This window comes from Gopherus flavomarginatus, chromosome 4, assembly GCF_025201925.1.
Source record: "Gopherus flavomarginatus isolate rGopFla2 chromosome 4, rGopFla2.mat.asm, whole genome shotgun sequence".
Classification (NCBI taxonomy): domain Eukaryota; kingdom Metazoa; phylum Chordata; order Testudines; family Testudinidae; genus Gopherus; species Gopherus flavomarginatus.
Genome location: NC_066620.1, coordinates 44,713,136 through 44,735,036, shown reverse-complemented (window position 1 = coordinate 44,735,036; position 21,901 = coordinate 44,713,136). Strand labels below are relative to the sequence as shown.

The 21,901-nt window shown below is 43.5% G+C and overlaps 1 long non-coding RNA gene across 2 annotated transcripts; it reads left to right on the top strand.

The window, feature by feature from the left end:
* Nucleotides 1–14,155: 14,155 nt before the first annotated feature.
* Nucleotides 14,156–17,262, top strand: LOC127050252 (uncharacterized). 2 transcript variants are annotated; one of them, XR_007774172.1, is made up of 3 exons: nt 14,156–14,723; nt 15,169–15,247; nt 16,661–17,262. It is a non-coding gene; the product is annotated as an uncharacterized LOC127050252 (long non-coding RNA). The 2 variants fall into 2 exon arrangements; XR_007774171.1 differs by lacking the exon at nt 14,156–14,723 and having other exon boundaries at nt 14,804–15,247.
* The last annotated feature ends 4,639 nt before the right edge of the window (nt 17,263–21,901 follow it).

Sequence of the window (21,901 nt, the reverse complement as noted above, 5' to 3'; positions counted from 1 at the left end):
GGCAGGCAGGACTAACTGTTAAGGCCAAAAAGTGTCAAATAGGCCAAAACAGAGTGACTTACCTGGGGCACCAGGTGGGTCGAGGAACCATAAACCCCCTACAGGCCAAGGTGGATGCTATCCAAAAGTGGCCTGTCCCACGGTCCAAGAAGCAGGTCCAATCCTTCTTAGGCTTGGCCGGATACTACAGGCGATTTGTACCACACTACAGCCAAATCGCTGCCCCACTGACCGACCTGACCAAAAAGACCCAGCCAAATGCAGTTAAGTGGACTGATGAGTGTCAAAAGGCCTTTACCCAACTTAAGGCAACGCTCATGTCTGACCCTGTGCTCAGGGCCCCGGACTTTGACAAGCCATTCCTAGTAACCACGGATGCATCTGAGCGTGGTATAGGAGCAGTGCTCATGCAGGAAGCAACAGATCACAACTTCCATCCTGTCGTGTTTCTCAGCAAGAAACTGTCTGAGAGGGAAAGTCACTGGTCAGTCAGTGAAAAGGAATGCTATGCCATTGTGTACGCCCTGGAAAAGCTACGCCCATATGTTTGGGGACGGCGGTTCCAACTACAAACTGACCATGCTGCACTAAAGTGGCTTCATACTGCCAAGGGGAACAAGAAACTTCTTCGTTGGAGTTTAGCTCTCCAAGATTTTGATTTTGAAATTCAACACATCACAGGAGCTTCTAACAAAGTAGCTGATGCACTCTCCCGTGAGAGTTTCCCAGAATTCAGTAGTTAAAAAGTGTTCTTAAAATGTAGAAGTCTGTTAGTTATATACTTAGGAGTATATGTAAAGGTGTATGTGTTGTATTAATCTGTTTATTTTCAAGTTCTAGAAGGAAATCGCCGCCAGTGAGCTTCCCCACTGTCTGCAATTTGGGGGGCGTGTCATAAACAGATAGCTAAGGGTTAATGTCTCTTTCACCTGAAGCACCTGACCAGAGGACCAATCAGGAAACCGGATTTTTTCAACTTTGGGTGGAGGGAATTGTGTGTCTGAGGTCTTTGTCTGTCTGCCTGCTTTCTCTGAGCTTTGGAGAAGCAGTTTCTACTTTCTAGTCTTCTGTTTCTAAGTGTAAGGACAAAGAGATCAGATAGTAAGTTCTATGGTTTCTTTTCTTTGGTATTTGCATGAATATAAGTGCTGGAGTGCTTTAATTTGTATTCTTTTTGAATAAGGCTGTTTATTCAATATTCTTTTAAGCAATTGACCCTGTGTTGTATCATCTTAATACAGAGAGAACATTTGTATGTATTTTTCTTTCTTTTTATATAAAGCTTTCTTTAAGACCTGTTGAAGTTTTTCTTTACTTCAGGGAAATTGAGTCTGTACTCACCAGGGAATTGGTGGGAGGAAGAAATCAAAGGGAGATCTGTGTGTTGGATTGCTAGCCTGATTTTGCATTCCCTCTGGGGGAATAGGAAAGTACTTTTTGTTTCCAGGATTGGGAACAGAGAGGGGGAGTCTCTCTGTGTAGTTTCACAGAGCTTGTGTCTGTGTATCTCTCCAGGAGCACCTGGAGGGGGGAAGGGAAAAAGGATTATTTCCCTTTGTTGTGAGACTCAAGGGATTTGGGTCTTGGGGTCCCCAGGGAAGGTTTTTCAGAGGGACCAGAGTGCCCCAAAACACTCTAATTTTTTGGGTGGTGGCAGCAGGTACCAGGTCCAAGCTGGTAACTAAGCTTGGAGGTTTTCATGCTAACCCCCATATTTTGGACGCTAAGGTCCAAATCTGGGACTAAGGTTATGATAAACACTATTAACACTTCGGAGGCAAAGCGGGGTTTCGGAATGGAGGCTGAAAGCTTGTGATTCCGCCCCCCCATGTAATAACCTTGCGACTCCCTGCGGGGTCATGACCCCTAGTTTGAGAACCCCTGGCCTAAATAATAAAAGCACTTGGAAACCAGGAAGAGGAGCCAGGACAATATAAACTGCCTGCTGGCTGTGCATCACCAGTGGTCAAAAGAATACAACTGGAAATTACTGGTTTAAAGGCACAGTGATTGCAGAATAGTAAGGCTGTCACGCTATTAAAAAAATTAATTGTAATTAATCACGCAATTAGTCACACTGTTAATAATAGAATACATTTAAATATTTTGGATGTTTTCTACATTTTCAAATATATCGATTTCAATTACAACACAGAATACAAAGTGTACACTGCTCGCTTTATATTTATTTTTATTACAAGCATTTCCACTGTAAAAAAACAAAAGAAATACTATTTTTAAATTCACCTAACACAAGTACTGTAGTGCAATCTCATTATCATGAAAGTTGAACTTACAAAAGTAGAATTATCTACACAAAAAGGCATTCAAACATAAAACAATGTAAAATTTTAGCACCTGCAAGTCCACTCAGTCCTACTACTTGTTCAGCCAATCACTCAGACAGACAAGTTTGTTTATATTTGCAGGAGATAATACTGCCAGCTTCTTGTTTACAGTGTCACCTGAAAGCAAGAAAAGGCATTCTCATGGCACCATTGTAGCTGGCGTTGCAAGATATTTACGTGCCAGATGCACTAAAGATTCATATGTCCCTTCATGCTTCAACCACCATTCCAGGGGACATGCATCCATGCTTATGGTGGGTTCTGCTCAATAACACTCCAAAGCAGTGCGGACCGACGCATGTTCATTTTCATTATCTGAGTCAGATACCACCAGCAGAAAGTTGATTTTCTTTTTTGGTGGTTCGGGGTTTTGTAGTTTCCTCACTGGAGTGTAGCTCTTTTAAGATTTCTGAAAGCATGCTCCACACCTTGTCCCTCTCAGATTTTTGGAAGGCCCTTCAGATTCTTAAACCTTGGGTCCAGTGCTGTAGCTATCTTTAGAAATCTCACATTGGTACCACCTTTGCATTTTGTCAAATGTGCAGTGAAAGTGTTCTTAAAACAAACAACATGCTGGGTCATCATCCAAGACTACTATAACATGAAACAGAGCAGGGGACCTACAATTCTCCCCCCAAGGAATTCAATTACAAATTTAATTAAGGTATTATTTTTTTAAAGAGCTTCATTAGTATGGAAGCATGTCCTCTGGAATGGTGGCCGAAGCATAAAGGGGCATGAATGTTTGGCATATCTGGCATGTAAATACCTTGCAATGCCAGCTACAAAGGTGCCATACAAATGCCTGTTCTCACTTTCCAGTGACATTGTAAATAAGAAGATGGCAACATTATCTCCTGTAAATGTATACAAACTTGTTTGTCTTAGCGATTGGCTAAACAAGAAGTAGGACTGAGTGGACTTGTAGACTCCGAAGTTTTACATTGTTTTGTTTTTGAGTGCAGTAGCAGTTTTTATGTAACAGAAAAAAATGTACATTTGTAAGTTGCACTTTAAGGACAAAGAGATTGCACTACAGTACTTGTATGTGGTGAATTGAAAAATACTATTTATTTTGTTTATCTTTTTTACAGTGCAAATATCTGTAATAAAAATAATACACACTTTGATTTCAGCTACAACACAGAACACAATATATATGAAAATGTAGAAAAAACAACCAAATTATTTAATAAATTTCAGTTGGTATTCTATTGTTTAACTGTGATTAATCACGATTAATTTTTTTTTAGTTAATTGCGTATGTTAACTGCGATTAGTCGACAGCCCTATAGAATAGGACAGTACAACGTGGAAAACCAGAATTGAGAGCAAGCATTGTAGCCAGACCAATATATAGAATTAGAAATTTCTTGAAGGGGAGTAATCCATCACTAACTATGCAATTGCCTTTTCAGCAATGTTTTGCTAGGCTGAGGCTTTTTGAAATACCAGCCACTTTATTAATGGGACCTCCAGGATGATGAATGCCTTTTTTATTTTTAAGATGGAGGAGGATACAGAGATGCCAATGGATCAGACTGACTCTCCTATTGAAAGTGGTGATATGATAGAAACCAAAAGGAAGTGAGTGTCTACAGTTAAAATAATAATTTAAAGTAACCAAAGAAATTCACCTTTTCCAGTAATAGTTCTTCTTTTTGAGGGGCCCTCTGTGTGTGAAATACCACCTTTTACAGGCATGATGGGTTGATTTCCATATTAAGCTTGCTTTTTAAATTCATCTAATAAAGTAACTAGCACAGGCATTGGTTTCGTTATAAGGGTTTGCATATAAGTCTAAAAGATCCATGTGTATGGTTTGCTGAGATGTATATTCAGGTATATTGCTGTATTTTCACTTTAACTAGACGGACAATTTACTAAAAAACCAATCAGGATGCATATTCTGTTTCAAATAAAATGAAAGCACCAAAAATTCAGTGTAATTCTTCTGTAGACTAGACTACTTTCTTAGAATAGTTCGAGAAACCATTTTTATCTACAAGTACTTGGTTTAGTGAATTTATATTAATCTAAGATTCTTATATTACAAAAAAAACCCTGGTCAGATACTTATATTAAGAACTTCTGTGCACCATATAACACTAGCTGCTTACTTTACTTTTGCTTTCCTCTGATATGTTTGAATATGCCATATGTTTTCAAATGTTATCTTATTTTCCATGTCCCTTTTTAACTGTGGCTGCCTTCCTGGTGGTTGCTCACTTTCAATCTGGCCCTAAAATTTCTTTCCAGTATTTTTAAAGTTACACTAACTTCTGGTAGACTCTAAATTAGTCCATTTGCTGTTCTCCATTTTTTCCTAAATTTGAGAACAAATACATGGAGGAGAAAATGCTGGTATCCTTTTTCTTGTGGCATGACATTTATTCAAAAATGATGTTTTGGCAGTCCCTTAAATGTGTTTGCAACTCCCTGATTTTTGTAGCATATTGCTAATATTTATTCTCAAGACTGTTATATATAAAGTGGTGGTGTCTAAACTAAAAAATTGAAAAAGGTTATGATATAAATGTGAAGCAAAATTTGTCCAAGAGCAGAGCTTTATGTGATTCCCTCTACTAAAGTGAATGTCACTGACTGAAAATGAAATTTTCTGTCTGTAGGTAACTCATGCAGTAGCTCTCATCATGACTGTTTTAATTTGAGGCAAATGTAGAAGTGTAATAAATGCTGTTCAACATATACTCAATTAGGGCCTAATCCAAAGCCCACGGAAGTCATTGAGTGTTTTTCCATTGATATTAGTCAGCTTTGGATCATGCCCATGCAGCAGCAACAGGATTACAATCAAAGAAGAATGCGTGGTTTTAAAAAAGTAGAATGCAAGTTAAAAAATGTAAACTAATAGGCAATATGCAGTGTGTCTGCGGGCAGTTTATATGGAACAGGTAATGGAGATGTAGTAATTTAGTTATCAGAGCAAAGGTAATTGCCTTCATTTGTTTCCTACCTTTACATTCAGGGGACCAAGAGGTCAGGGCAGAGGAAGAGGTGGCAGAGATTTTGAAAACAAGGGACAACTTTCATGTCAGACGGAAAATGCGAGGCAAAACATTTAATGGCATTGGGCCCATGAGGTAATACTTGTCAAACTAATACTTTTTTATTGCATTGTTGACTTTCACAAGAAGGGGCATCTTATGATATGGTACAGATTGGTCCCCTAAGGTAAACACTGAATTTTACAAATAAAATGGAACACTTTCAAAGACAATGATGAATGGTTGGGATAGCCTTGAAATCTATTGTTGAAGTTAAGGGTGACTTTATGCAAGTTAATCTATATTTTCATAAATGAAGCTTTCAGCTGTGAACTTCTTAAAGAGATATTTACTTTTGAAATTAATGTCTTTTTGATCTTGTGTGACAGATAACATGTCCATAACAGTACAACACTTAAATACTTGTGGCACTTTGAATGTGGATGTATTGGCTGTCATACTTACAGATGTGTTAACAATTATACCAGGATAGTAGCACAGGGTGTGTTTATAAGTCATATATACTTACGTAATGTAGTAATGAAAGAGGCATGTTTAGAGACACAAATTTCATTAAAGGACATGGAAACTGCTTACTCTTTCATTGCAGTCCCATAGCCTGAAAAGTAAAATAGTCCAATTGGCTCTCTGATGTCCCCATGGGCAAATTTACTAAAAGCAACTCTTCATTAAGGAGACTCAAACTGTATAAACTTGTGTGTGTGGTAGGTGAAAATAAAAGCACAAATGCACCTCAGATGCTGCAGCTCTGTCTGATGTGGGAGTGAGTTGGAGCGGGGAGCTGCTGATCTCTGTGGTGCGGAGATTGTTGTAAAAGACACTATTCTCACTGGAGGAATTTCCCCTATAGACAGTTTTGCAGAATAGTGGCTCACAAAACCAAAACCATGGGGTCTTGCAGCTTGAAAGATACGGGCACCTGCTCTTGCTCTCACCAAAAAAAAATAAGGAAGACAATATTATTGTCAAAATATTATTACATTCATTTCCCAGATTTGAAAATTCAAGCATGGGTTAAACGACTTGCCCAAAGGCACAGAGGTGATCTGTTGAAGAGTTGAGATTAAAACTCAAGGATCTTTTCTCCCAGCCCTCTTGCACTAACCACTCACTACAACATACTTCTTCCAAGCATCACCTGTAAAGTGGGGATGCCAGGAAGATGCAAGGAAGAGCACCCTCAGTTGCCAGTGGTGAAGGTGAGAAGGAAGGAAAAAGGAGAATATCCCTAACATCTACAAAAGGAAAAACTTACCCAGGCATAAAGCCACTGTAGTTTTGGAAAAAAACAACAGAGCCAAGAGTCTTACCATAAAGAGGGATTCCAGAGCAACAACTGCACCTTGCTGCAGTGTTTTGCAGTGAAGGGCAGAGCAGGAATGGGTCATCTTTTTCTCTTCAAGACCTTCTTGTTAACTGTCCAGTGCCCCAGCAGCCAACCCAAGAGTCTGTTGCAGGGACCATGATTACCCAATCAAAGCCCTCTTTTAGGAACTGTCCCTTTGGTTGAGTGATGCAACAAGGCAGCACAGCAGGTGGGATCTGCCCTTCAGGTCTCACACCACAATCCCACCCTAACTGGGAAGGCCAGCATGCCTTACAAAATATGTAGACTCCTTATCTTTTGTCTTCCCTTGTGACTCTACTGTGACACGTTTCCTTCCCGGGATGCCACCTGGAACTGTTGTGTACTGACTCACCAGCTTGGGCTCCCTTTACACTGTATTGCTGTGACCGGCCCTCAACCCCCTCCAGCACACGTACAGGTAGGACACACCCAACTGCAGCTACACACAGATGCTGAGATTAACTCTGCATGGGAAGACTTAGCTAAGGCACTTCCCAGTTCCTAAGGCACACACCCCTTCTGGAGTGTAAACCCAAAATTATACAGTCTTGTGCTGCACAGGGAATTGTACAATGTAAACTCATGAAATTTGCCCCCTTTCAATGTGGAGGAAGATATACAACAGCTTTCTGCCCCTTTCCCCCCCCAACCCCCGTTATGATTTCCACACACTGGTTTTAGAGAAAACAGAAACAAGTTTATTAACTACAAAAGATATATTTTAAGTGATTATAAGGGATAACAAACAGATCAAAGCAGATTACCTAGCAAATAAACAAAATGCGATCTAAGCTTAATATACTAAAGAGACTGGGGGAGGGATAGCTCAGTGGTTTGAGCATTAGCCTGTTAAACCCAGGATTGTGAGCTCAATCCTTGAGAAGGCCACTTAGGGATCTGGGGCAAAATCAGTACTTGGTCCTGCTAGTGAAGGCAGGGGGCTGGGCTTGATGACCTTTCAGGGTCCCTTCCAGTTCTGTGAGATAGGTCTATCTCCATATACATAAAAAAGGCTCCCCACTGGGAGATTAGCATCTTCTAAGACCTCTTGTTTTCCCTAATGGCCCTTTCCAGCCAGCCATCTAAACTGATTGAATTCTGCCTAGTGGGCATTCCCCAGGTGTAAACACATTTGCAATAGATGCATAGACAATATTCCTGATTTCAGATACATGTATACAAATAGGATAATGATACTTGGTGAATCATAACCTTTTCAATGATATCTTACATGACCTATCACATAAAATACATAATAGTTACGCCATAATCATATCATAATATCATCACTATGAAGAATATGGGGCATAGGCCATTGCTTCTCATTTACCTCCACAAATTTACTCTGAACAATTCTTCCTTATGGAACGAAGCTATGTAAATTTTTCTACATGGTTGTAAAATTATGCTTAACACAAAATCTTTTGGAAGTAGGAAAGGGCAGCTATAAAGAATTCATCTTACAGTTGTCTATAGCACATAGTATGTAAGCACTAGTGAACTAGGCTTGCATGAAAAAAGAACACTTATAATTGCTGGCCACTATAGAAACGCGAAGCAAAAAGGGTTAGTAAATGTCACCCCAAAATGAGAAGCGGAAATTGGAACCAGTAACCTATTCAACCATATGTTGCTTTAACAAAAGAAAAAACAAATTTTAAAAAACTACAAACACTTAACTTCAGTAGCCCAGTAAAGAATCACTCCATAGAAAACAGATAACATTACATGTAACTTCCCTTGAACAAGATGATAAGAAGCTGGTGAGAGACTCCTTGCAAATAGCTGATTGTTTAAAGGTTTCTATAAAAAAACCTCTTTATTTTCATTATATTCATTTGGCATTCCATCCATCTCTAATTTCAGTAAACACTGTACAGTATTAGTAAGTATTCATGTTTTTTCTTGCAGCTTGGCAGTACATGTACATCTTTTGAATAATGTTAGACAATTTATTCATCCCGTCTTAAAAGATAGTTCCAGGAGCAGTCCCTACTTTGGATTTTTACAGTCTTCACTTTATATTATTGCATCATTATAACTGTACAATGAAATAAATACAACTTAACTTTCAGATCTGTACTGAAAACAAGTGTCTTTCCAGACATGGGATAGGAAGAATGCATCCATATTCTGACCTCCGAGGCAGAAGAGGAGGCAGAGGGGGGCCACCTTTTTTACCACCCCCACCCATGAGAGGAATGATGAGAGATCCTTTCTTATTTCCACCACCAAGGTTAGTTTTGAAAACATTGATAGAAAGGTGTTTTTTAAAAACGATGGATGTCTAGTGCTGTAGTCCTGTTTCTCTAATGAGAAATTGGTTCACATAGGAGGAAACCCAGAGTGTTTGTTTTTTGAGGCAATATGAGATTGTTTGATTGGACTTGTCTTTGCAGGAATGGACTTCCTCCATCACCCAGGGCCGTCCTTAGGCATAGGCAGAATAGGCAGCCGCGTAGGGCCTCACTCTGCTTGGGGGCACCATTCTGCAGGCAACCCAGACAGTGTAGAAGCAGGGCTGCTGGGTCCTAGAGAGAGCCGGATGCAGCACAGTCTGAGGAATGGGATTGGCTGCTGGGGTCTCTGGGAAGGGGAGGGAGTAGGGGTTGGGGAAGGAGCTCACCTGTGAGTGTGACTCTTTCCCCCCCGCTGAGGTGAGGTGAGGCAGGCTCTGTGGCTCTGGAACCAGTATCCTTTGTCGTCTCCCATAACATCCATTCTTCTCCCCCTTACCCCATGGAGCACCCCCTCCTTTCTCCCTCCTCCCCAGGAGCACCCCTCTCTCTCTCCTCCCTCCCCTGGGTTGGGTGAGGTGCTGGAGGTAGGTGGGGGGAGGGTGGGCTGGCTGCCTGCTGAGGAAGTGAAAGTAACTCACTTCCTCGGCAGGCAGCCAGGATTGGAATGTCACACAGGGCTTGGCTGGAGTCAGCCAGATGTGTGAAAAATCAGGATAGGGGATTGGGGTACAGCGATCAGATATCCCTATTTTATATGGACAGTCCCAATCTGGGGGTCTTTTTCTTATATAGGCTCCTTTTACCCCCGCCCCCATCCCTGTCCTGATTTTTCACACTTGCTGTCTGGTCACTCTAGGTGGGGGTAATTGGTGCCTATATAAGACAAAGCCCCAAATATCGGGACTGGCCCTATAAAATCAGGACATCTGGATCTGGCCACCCTAGCGCCTCTCCCCCGGGCTGGCAGCTGCCTGCGATCCATCTCATCCGGGGGGAGCTGCACAGGGCAGGATGAGCTGCTGTGGCTCCATGGGTGCCCCGTCCCTGAGATCAGATGCTGTGCTAACTTCACCATGGTCCGTAAGGCTGGTGGTGGTGCCCATTGGCGTGTGATTGGACCTGAGGGTTTGCTGCTGCTGTTGCCACTCTGCACCCCAAGAGGTGGATTTTGGGGTCCTGCAGTTTTCCACCTATCTCCTCCTCTACTGCAGCTGTTGGACCAGCAGGCTGGGGGGTGAGCCAAGCATGAAAGCAGTACTGTGTTGCCATTTAGATTGTCATTTGACAACTTTGTTTGCCAAAAATTCTTGCTAACAATCCTGAATCCAATTTCAATAATTTTTTTAAAAAAAAATCAATATCTTAACCAAAAACAGAAAATTAAGTTGTAGACAATTATTAGTGACAGGTTTGGTTTGAGGCAGGGAGTGGGTCAGTTTTCATCAGAGAAACAAAAAATGTTGACTGACTTTCCTATAGCCTGTTACTCCTGATAAGAGCCCTCCAACAACTGTAATATGCTCATCTCCTTACTAGTGTATAAAGCAGGGGTCGGTAACCTACGGCACACGTGTCAAAGGTGGCAGGTGAGCTGATTTTTGATGGTATGCAGCAGCAGGCTGAGCGGCTCAGCCCATCACTGCTCTGAGGTTCCTGAAATTGCCAGCTGGGATACCAGCCATCGGCCCCACTCAGCACCTGCTGCTGGCCTGGGGACCCCCAAGAAACCCCAGGCTGGCAGTGGGTTGAGCAGGCCAGCTGAACCACTCAACCTGCTGTCAGCCTGGGGTTCCATTCACTCAGCCAGCAGCGAGCTGAGCGGGCTGGTGGCGGGCTAAGCAGGGCCGGTGGGGGGTTGAGTGGCTCAGTCTGCTGCCAGTCTGGGGTGCCAGCAGCACTCAGCTTACTGCTACTCCGGGGTTCTGGCTGCCGGCCCCTTGCCAGTCAGGAGCTCAGCCGTCGGCCCCACTCTGCGTCCTGCCAGCCTGGGTGAGCAGAATCCCAGGCTGGTAGTGGGCTGAGGCGGGGTTGGTGGCCGGGATCCTGGCTGGCAGGAGTTGGTGATTAGAACCCCAGACCAGCAGCGGGCTGAGCAGGGCCTGGGATCCTTGTCTAGGGTTCCAGCCACCAGCCTGCTGCCGGTTTGGGGTTTCATTTACTCAGCTGGCAGTGGCCTGAGCAGGACCGGTGGCCAAGACCTCAGATAATAACAATAGTTTATTTATATAATATAGACATAGAGAGAAACCTTCTACAAACATTAAAATGTATTACTGGCACGAGAAACCTTAAATTACAGTGAACTTGGCACACCACTTCTGAAAGGTTCCCGACCCCTGGTATAGAGTGACCATATGTTGTACTAAGATTCTCCTGCCTTTTTTTTTTTTTCCCTGTGAGTCAGTATAACTTTTGCCAGCCCAGAAGTTGGGAAGCCAATGTTTTATGTTTTCACAATGTTTTCTCCAACTTTCATACAGTAAATACATAGTTAATATGAGTTAAAAAGGCCAGGGACACTTCTTTGTGAAGAATCTGTACAGCAGATCATGCCCATAGACAATCCAGAAAAGAAATTTGAGGTTGAATTTTTTAATGTTGTGATGGATAAAGCAGTATCTGCTGTTGATGAAAGGTTTAATACATTGCACGTACACCATGAACAGTTTGGATTTTTGTATGACATAACTAAATTCAACGAAATAGGAAAACAAGAGCAACTAATGACAAAGCGCAAGAACCTAGAAAGCCTCCTGAAGCACAGTGATAGTTTTGATTTAAATGGAGTTGAGCTGTATGAAGAATTGCGTACACTGTCATCAATGTTGCCACATGCAAAATCTATGATGGACATTGTACAGTTTATTCATACCCGCAAACTTGTTGACATATATCCTAATGTGGACATTGCCACTCCTATTCTACTGACAATTCCTGTAACAGGAGCATCAGGAGAACGGAGTTTCTCAAAACTGAAGCTCATTAAAAACTATCTCCGCTCTACAATGAGTCAGGAACGCTTAACTGGTCTTGCTATTCTTGCAGTCGAACAAGACACAACTTTGTCTTTGTCTTACGATGACATTATTCCTGATCTTGCAGCCAAAAAAGCCAGAAAGATTGCTTTTAATTAAAAACTAATCCTTGTTTCAATACCTCTTCATAGAAATTTCCAATAAAATTTTGATAAATTAAAAAAATATATTATTTGCATCATTCTGTCAAATTAGAATTTTTTCTATAGTGCTGCTTCTTTAGTGCTAGTCCATCAGCATTAAAGTGTGCTTCATTAAGTTAAACTGGTTTTAATAACGTGAATGTGGCAAGTTTTCCAGTACTGTAAGCTTATGTTTGTGTTGCTAAGAGCAGATCAGGCACAGGGGCACCAGTTTAATAATCTCGCCTAGGGCACCATAAATCCTAAGGCCGGCCCTGCCATCACCACCCGGACAAATGAGCTTCAGAGGCAGGCCATCTCACCCCAGAGCAAGAGGGATGCTGCAGATGCCAAGAGGTCGATTCCCTCCGCCAAGAGGGTAAGAATGTTTCTTTTGTTTTGTCTTTTTAAAATTAATTTTATTTGAAACCTAAAATTGCAGTAATTTTAAAGCTGTCTCTTGCAAGTATTAAAGTCAAGGGCCACATCCTATGTAAATATTTCAGATTCCACTGTTGTAGTAATTTTAACTGCTGTGGAAGACTTTTAAGTATGCATGAGATTGCTAACAACAAAATAAGTTTAAATCCAAATTGTAATATACTGTTGTCACTCTTTTGTTATTTTAATGCAGTTATCTTGAGGGGAAAAAACAATTATGATTTTATCCTTTTATACAGCTTTCCCAATGGACCTGGTGTACCATCCCCTCCGCCACCTGGACGTGGCCAGAGATGGCTTGGGCAGCCAGGTGGCAGACACTATTAAAGAGGCTTATTCTTTAAATTGTATAGCAGGGCGCTTTCTTGTTATCTTAAAACCATTTGAAATGGCTGGACTAAGAACTGACTATAAAACATTAAAGATGGCAAAGAATATTAATTGAACTTAGACAACTAATATTTTCCAGCAGCCCTCATGCACCAGTTGGCAAAAGCCATATATTAAAAAAAATCTGTGACTCCTTGGACTTTTTTCAAGCATATCCTTTTTAAGCCTAGGCTTTATGGACACTGACTCCTGCACACTTAACGTAAAAGGAAAAACACGTCTGTGACAATTTAATATACAGAACTCTGATAGCTTTTGACAGTTGTGTGCAGTAGAACATGAATTTGTTTTAATGCTGTGATTTTGTGTGTATAAACGTGAACTTTTTTTAAGGGTTTGAAATCACTTACAAATTTTATAACAGTAAATGCAGCCAACTGCTTAATATTTGGGAAGCGTATACTGTACTACATTTTGAAGTGTTACCTGTAGAACCCTGCACATCCGCGGGAATCTGCTTTCTATCCACGGATATCCGCAGACCATTTTTGCTGCTCGCAGCTCGGATGCGGATACAAATTCTGTATCCGCACAAGGGTCTGCGGCACACAGTCACCAGAATACAGAGGCTGCCACCCAGCCTGCAAGCTCCAGCTCGGCGCTCTAAAACACGCAGCAGCGGGCTGGGCATTCTGGGAATTGTAGTTTACCTCCTCCACGTGAGCAAGCTGGGGACTACAACTCCCAGAAGGGAGTAAGCCAAGCGCCATTTTGATGATGTGGTTGTTCTTTAAATCAGCAGGCGGCAATAACTGTGCATTCGAGCCTATGCAAGTGCGTAGGGGTGTCCGAGCCCCCGCAGTGGGGGGCGGGGCGGGGCGGTGCAGCATAGAAGGGCTCAGAATTGTAGCCTCCCTGCCAGGAGTGGGGAAGGAGGAACGGCAAGGGCGGAGCAGGGGGCGGAGCAGGAGGTCTCTGGGGAGAAACCGGGGGGGTCAGTGGTGGTTGAGGGTTGGGGTTTGACACAGTCCTGTGTCCCTGCTGCCCATTGACCTATGGAGCTGTTTAGAGCCCTGCAAATCCACGGATTTCCACAGCCAATTTTTGTGGATTGGAGGCGGATACACCTTTTGTATCCACGCAGGGCTCTAGTTACCTGATACACTAAATGCAATGGTTAAACAGAAATTTGTGAATGTTAATTTCGAAAAGTGTCAGTAGTTCATGATGAGCTTAAAAAACAGCTGTGGACTGTTTTTAATTTTATGATAATTGTTCTTTATACACAGCTTGACCTCATTGTTTAAATGTCCAGTTGTGTAAGTAACTATAATTTCTAAACAAAGTGTGTAACAGAACACTTGACCAATTGTATGGTACAACTGATTTATGTATTTGCATTACCTATAGGATAAAATGTCAGTTACTTCAAACTATGCTAACATACAGTATTGTTAAAAATCATAATTGTTCATACTGTTAAATGTATGGATTGCTGTATACTCACCCTAACAGTTAATTTAACTTCTGTTAATGTGAAAAAAAAATAGACTTCAAAATAGTGAAACCTGTAATTTTGTGTTGCTTGTTGCTGTTGAAATTATAGATGTAATTGTAATATTTTGAAACAGTGCTGTTTAACGTCAAGGATGATCACAGTCTGTAAATTATTTTAATCCTTAAAACGTGCTGTGTTCTTTTGTGCTGAGGGCTGAATTCAATTTTTTTTAGCAGTTTGATGCAGGTGGGGCTTTTTAACTTAAGCAATCTCTTCACTGGGTCCAAAGCCTGCAAGCAAAATATAATATATGAAGAAAGCAATAAATTGAGGTATGAGAGTGCAAAAATAGGTGGGTATTTCCCACTTTACACCTCACTTCTAGTAAATCATTATCAAAATTATTGAAGTACAATATTTTATTAGTAAATTTATAGCTGGTTTATAGCAATTCTGATTCTCAGTGTACTTAATTTTTCCTGAAAGCTAATATTTACCTTTCACGTTTTATTCTTGAGAAATCAGAATCTTTATAGTATATTTAATATTCAGAGTTGCATATTGGGGCATGGGCTTATTAAACATTAGTCATTTTGGCCAGGATCTTTACTATTAAGTAAAGCTTTTTGTGCATGTTTTGTTTTATTTTCTTTTGTATACATATTTTATAGAACATAGTTGTAACCTCTACCCTACTCTGCTAAGTGACTTGATAGGTTTTAAATCTAATTCTGTTTGTAGTATGCTGAACAATTATGCTATTATTATCTTCTAAAGGGTAACATAGTCACCCTTTGAGGCCAGTTGGAGATGGTATGCAGACCTTTTGGAGAGCGTACAACAAGCCTTATCTGAGGTGAGAACATTTTTAAAACTTCTTTTTATCATCCACAGTTTCTCTGTCCTTTACAGACTAAAAAATTTAGGCAAATTTTTCTAACAAATGTACATGTGTTTAGTAACTAGTTTAGCCAAGAGAAAATGTGCTGAGAACTTTAGCATTAAAGCTTCTGTTCTTTATCTTGTGTTGCAGCATATGCCGAACAATAGTTCTGGAGTCAGTTACTATAATGTCCTTCGTTTGTTCTAGTTGTAGTTTCTATATTTAGAAACTATTTCACTTGTTTTTGCTATTGAGACTTATATTTTGAACTCTTGGAATTTTTGCTATGGGGAAACTATGAATGGCAGAGCTGAAATTTAAGCTGGAAGTTCTATTGAGTCCAAGGAGCAAAAGATTGGTATGTTCATTATGACTTAATTTCTTATACTGCAATTACTGAATATTGTAGAAGCACTTAAGTTTTCTGGAAAGTACTACCAAACTTTTTAGGAAAGGAGTATGAATACTGTAAATTAGAATACAGAATAGAATGCCAATGATGACTTATAGTTCTAAGTATGTGTAAAAATAGGTAGTGTCTCTTTATTTTAAAACTGATACTCAGTGGGAAAGTTTTCCTGTCATCTAGACTTTTTTGTTTAAAAAAATAAAAAACTTAAAAACATTATTTTATTGTGATCCAAAATACAGCATTTAAACAGGCTGTCTGAGATATACTGTTCTGAAGCAGTAGTTATTAACACTAAATTTATATAAAAATAAACAGAGTATGCATACTAAAACCATCAGCTTGATTGATGACTTACAGAACTGCACATTCTTGCTATCAGTGTCCTGTTTCTAGTGCACCAACTGGAGAAAAACAAAATAAAAAACAAAACCCACGGGGGGTCTTTTCAGATACAGTTCCAGTATAACAGTAAAAATTAAATTGAGAGAAGAGATTCCCCCCCCCCCCGAAAAAAAATATATATATAAAGGGATTTTCAAACAGCAAGGAGGATTAGGCCTATCATATGTCCATTTTCTTCTTTTAAAGTGTTTGTCTTGATGAGGACTTCTGAGATTAACTTTTCAAACCCAGATATATTGCATGACTATTAGGATGGGATACATTAACAGAAAATATCAGACAAACCCAATTGGTTATACAGATTTGAATGAGAAGCAAGTGAAAAGACATCATTGTTTATAAAAGCCACTATGTAAATTCATACACTGTTTAGTGTACTAGGATTACCATAATCTTCTGAGATTTGTGCACTGACTACTTTGGCAGAAGATAGGTAAAAAGGTAAATTTTATCTTTTATTTTCTCTTCTTCTCCCCCCTTTTCATTTTGTAGAACTCAGTTTTCTTTGAAAAGTTTATGGCAGTTTTTTTTGTCAGCAAAGCTAATCTTTCTGCTTATCTCTAATTTCTCAGCAGATGGAACATCACAGTTTGAAGGAGCATCTAGTCAAAATTATAAGTATCCTAAAGAACTCTCTCCACTAGTTTTGATAAACTCATTCAGTAATGATGTAACTCTTTTGTAGTGCAGGGATTAACAACTTCCTCTATACAGAAAGGTGAGATGCTAGATTTTATTTTCCTGCAGCAGCTTTGGGGGGGGGGAGGGAAATACCTTATTTTTAATAGGACTTATTAAAATGCTGTTCACAGTTTTCATTATTTCCAATTAGAAAGAGCTTGCTTTTCCAATATCTGAGTTGGAGAGTAATTAGTATGTAATTAAAAAAAAGTTTCAAAGAAGAAACTAACACAAAATATGATGTGATAGGTGTCCCTATCACAAAGATATGAAGTGTTGATTGTATACTGTCATCAAGTAATATTATGGGTATTAGTTGGATAGATTCTTTATTCTTATTTTTAGAAGTTGCATTTTGTATTCTTCAATTTATTATTCTATCAAAGAATATTACTTTGAAATGCACCTAGCAAGTTGAGCATGGAGCATTGAGTCAGTAAGTGTAAAAGTAAGATTCTTTTTAAGGAAGCAAAAATAAAATTCTCTTAATGCTGCCTTGTCTTTTTTTTCCCCTCCCTTTGCTGTATAGAAATATTGTACTCTGAAAAACAATGTAAGTGGGGAAGATTTGCATTCGGGATTCTGCTTTCAACCCTTTATGACTGAAAAGACGGTTACTCACCTTTGTAACAGTTGTACTTCGAGATGTGTTGCTCATATCCATTCCAGTTAGGTGTGTGCACCGCGCGTGCACATTCGTCGGAAAACTTTTAACCTAGCAACTCAGTGGGCCGGCAGGTCGCCCCCTAGAGTGGCGCTGTCATGGTGCTCGATATATACCCCTGCCGGCCCACCCGCTCCTCAGTTCCTTCTTGCCGGCTACTCCGACAGCGGGGAAGGAGGGCGGGTGTGGAATGGATATGAGCAACACATCTCGAAGAACAACAGTTACAAAGGTGAGTAACCGTCTTTTCTTCTTCGAGTGATTGCTCATATCCATTCCAGTTAGGTGAATCCCAAGCCTTACGTAGGCGGTGGGGTCGGAGTGAAATGTGGCAGAATGAAAACTGCTGAGCCAGAGGCTACAGCATCTCTTGACTGTTGAACCAGGGCATACTGCGAAGCAAAGGTATGGACCGAGGACCAATGGAGCTGCGCGACAGATCTTGTGGGTAGGAACACGAGCCAGCAAGGCGGCAGATGAAGCCTGAGCCCTGGTAGAATGCATGGTGATGTGGCTTGGTGAAATATGAGCCAAATCATAACAAGTGTGGATGTACGCCATCACCCAAGATGAGATCCTCTGAGAGGAAAACAAGCAAGCCTTCCCTTTGGTCTGCTACCGTGACAGAGCTGGGGCACCTTTCGAAATGGTTCTGTCAGCGCAATATAAATGCGAGCGCTCTACAGACGTCCAGGGAGTGCAATTGTTGCGCCCATTGCGTTGAGCTGTGGGTAACATAAAAGGCCAAAACCACCTTAGGGAGGAAAGCCGGGTGTGGTCGTAACTGCACCTTGTCTGTGTGAAACCTAGTGTACGGCGGAACCACCATAAGAGCTCTGAGCTCGGAGACTCGTCTGGCCGATGTAACAGCTACGAGGAAAGTTGTCGTCCAAGACAGGTATAGCAGAGGGCCGGTCGCGAACGGCTCGAATGGGGGAGACATAAGTCTGGTTAAAACTAGGTTGAGGTCCCAGGTTGGGGCTGGGCGGCGCACCCGAGGGTGCAAGCGCTCCAAGCCCTTGAGGGACCTCGAACCCATAGAGTGTGAGAACACGGAACGTCCACCTTAGCCTGGCTGGAAGGTAGAGATGGCTGCCAAGTGTACCCTCAGCGATGATACCGCCAGGTCCTGCCGCTGAAGGCCAGAGGCAGGCCAAATAGAGCGGACCGAGACCTCAGTAGGAGCAAGATCGAGCGTATTGCACCAGTAGAAGAAACGCTTCCACTCGGCCAGGTACGATGACCAGGTGGAAGGCTTCCTGCCACCCCGGCTCAGTTATGCAGCAGCCACACCGTGAGGTGGAGGCTGCAGGTCCGGGTGACGAACCTGTCGTGGCCCTGAGTGATGAGGTCTGGGTGGGGTGGCAGGGTAATTGGGTTGGTTATTGACAGGCCGAGCAACGTGGTGTATCAGTGCTGCCTGGACCATGCTGGAGTGATCATGATGATGCGCGCTCTGCCCCTGCGGAGTTTGAGCAGGACCTAATGAACCAGTGGGAACAGTGGGAAGGCATAAAGGAGTTGGCCTTTCCACGGCATCAGGAATGCGTCCAAGATCGATCCCGAGGACAGACCTTGGAAGGAGCAGAACATCTGGCATTTTCTGCTCTCGCGGTGAGCGAACAGGTCTATGTGAGGAAAAATCTCCACTTCTGGAAAACAGAATGCCTCACATGGGGCAGAGTGACCACTCGTAAGACAGGAAAGTCCTGCTGAGTCAAAGCACCAAGGCGTTCCGAACGCCTGGGAGAAAGGACGTCACCAGCTCCATCGAGTGGGCCATGCAAAAGTCCCAGAGATGGATGGCCTCCTGACAAAAGGGGGAGGACCATGTCCCTCCCTGTTTATTTATGAAGCACATGGCCGTTGTGTTGGCTGTAAACACCGAGATACCACAGCCTCGCAGCTGCCGCTGGAACCCCTGGCACGCCAGACGGACTACTCTCATTTTGGGGGCATTGATGTGGAATGCCAGCTCCCGAGAAGACTAAAGGCCTTAAGCTCGGAGGTGACCACGAGCACTCGAGCAGAGAGATGACGCGTCCGTCGTCAGGGGCAGTGAGGGCTGGGGCGGATGGAACCGCATCCCTGCCCACACCAGGGAGGGAGTTAGCCACCACTCTAGGGAGCCTAAGGTGCTCGAGGGAACGGTGACTACCATGACCATTGCCTCCCTGTCTGGGCGGTACGCCGAGGTGAGCCGGACTTGGAGAGGACGGAGGCGGAGCTTGGCGTGTTTGGGTACAAACTTGCGGGCAGCCATGGACCCAGGAGACTGAGAAAAGTGCGAGCCGAGGTCGTTGGGAAAGTCTGCAGACCTCGGATGATTGTTGCCATCGCCTAAAACCGTGGCTGTGGTAAGCAGGCTCCAGCTAGGTCGGAGACCAGGATAGCCCCTAGGAAGTCCAACCTCTGCGTGGGAACCAGAGTGGATTGCTCTATAGTAATCATCAGGCCTAGACCTGTGAATAAGACCGTGACGATGCCCACGTGCTGAGTGGTTTGTGTCTCGGAGTCTCCTCGGATAAGCGAATCGTCCAGATATGGAAAAAACGCATATCCGACATCAGCGAAGGTAGGCGGTGACTACGGCCATACACTTGGACAATATCTGTGGGGCTGTAGAAAGGCCAAACAGCAGGACCGTAAACCAGAAGTACTGATGGTTGGCTAGAAAGCGGAGGTATCTCCTGTGCAGAGGGAAGATGGCGATGTGAAAGTACGCGTCCATCATATCGAGGGCGGCATAGCAGTCCCCAGGAGGCAAGGATGGGATAATGGTTCCCAGGAATACCATGCGGAACTTCAACCTTATCCTAAACTGGTTGAGTCCGTGCAGGACTAGGAAGGTCTGAGACCTCCGTTGGAGTGGGGGACTAGGGCATAACGGGAGTAAACCACCTTGCCCCTTTCGTCCGTCGGCGTCTGCACCTCTTGTACGAGGAATTGCTTGTGAGAGGGGTCCCTGAAGGGGGAAAGGGTTGGAACAAATTAGAGGTGGTACTCATTCTCCACCGTGCGCAGGACCCAGCGATCTGAAATTAACTGGGGCCACGCCAGGAGAAAGTGGGATTGGGATCCCGGCCTGTGACTGGTACACTGCCCTCAGGCGCACCTTGGGAGGTTCGTCTTTGGTCCCAGTGGTAATTGCGAGGGACCTTGACCGTGGCTCTTTAGGGGTCCTGACGTTTGTCTGCGACCACCTTGGCCTTGCCGTTTGCCAAAGTCTTGTCTCTGGCTAGGCACAGAGTATGGCGGCTGGGGACAGAAAGGCCTGTGTTTGGTCGCTGGCATATGCATGCTGAGAGAGCACGTTAGGACCCTATTGTCCATCAGGCTTTGCAGCCTGGGGCTGTCTTTGCCGCGAAGAGGCCTTTACCAACAAAGGGTAAGTCCTGAATGGCATACTGCAGCTCCGGCTGGAGGTTTGAAACCTGAAGCCATGAGATGCACCTCATGGCAACACCAAAGGCCAGAGTCCTGGCTGCTGAGTCTGCTGCGTCCAACGAGGCCTGGAGGGACGTTCTAGGTACCTTTTTTTTTTTTCCCGTCCTCCAAGATGGCAGCCAACTCTTGGCGGGAGTTTTGAGGGAGAAACTCCATAAACTCAACTACCGTCACCCAGGTGCTATAATTATAGCAGCTAAGCAAGGCTGGTTGCTTTGCTGCCCAGAGCTGCAGGGCCTCTGCAGAGTACACCTGGCGGCCAAGTAGGTTCATTCGCCGAGCCTCCTTCGGTTTCGGGGCTGGCGCCCGCTGGCCATGCCAATCCCTCTCCTTAACGGACTGAACGACTAGTGAGCAGAGAGGAGGACGGACAGACGAGTAGTCGTACCCCTTAGAGGGCACCATACCGGGTCCTCTACCTAGGGACCTCCTCCACCTCAGGTTGCCTGAGCATAAGATCTGCGCACGTGGGATGACACGGATGCGTGTCTGGATGGCCATGGAGGTACTAAAAAAAGGCATGGGCAGAGTCTCTGACTCTATCGGACCTTGCCCAACTCGGCACCGGGGACCGGCACCGGGAGGCGTACCGGTACCTGGAACGAGACCCAGACCTGCAACCAGAACGGTGCCGGGAGGTCGACCGAGATCTTGAGGCTCGGGGAGAGGCTACGGGAGTCACGGTACCTGTCGCGGTGCTGGGAGTCGGAACGGTGCCAATAGTAGCGGGTCGGCGAACGGGATACCGACCGGTGCGGCGAGTGCAACCAGTACCGAGGAGGAAAACAGCACCGGGACTGCAAGTGGTGTCGGGTGTGCCGACGGGACCTGGAGCGTCTGCAGGACCGTGATCATGAACGGTGCTGCTCTGCTGTGCCGACAGAGGACGGTCAAATGAAGAGACTGTATTACCCGCACCGGCGGTGCCGGGGTCAGGCAGCATCGACTCTGTCATGGCAATGAGATCCCTCGCCGTTGGTAATGTGTCCGGCGTGGAGGGAATAGCAGGCTCAACCACAGT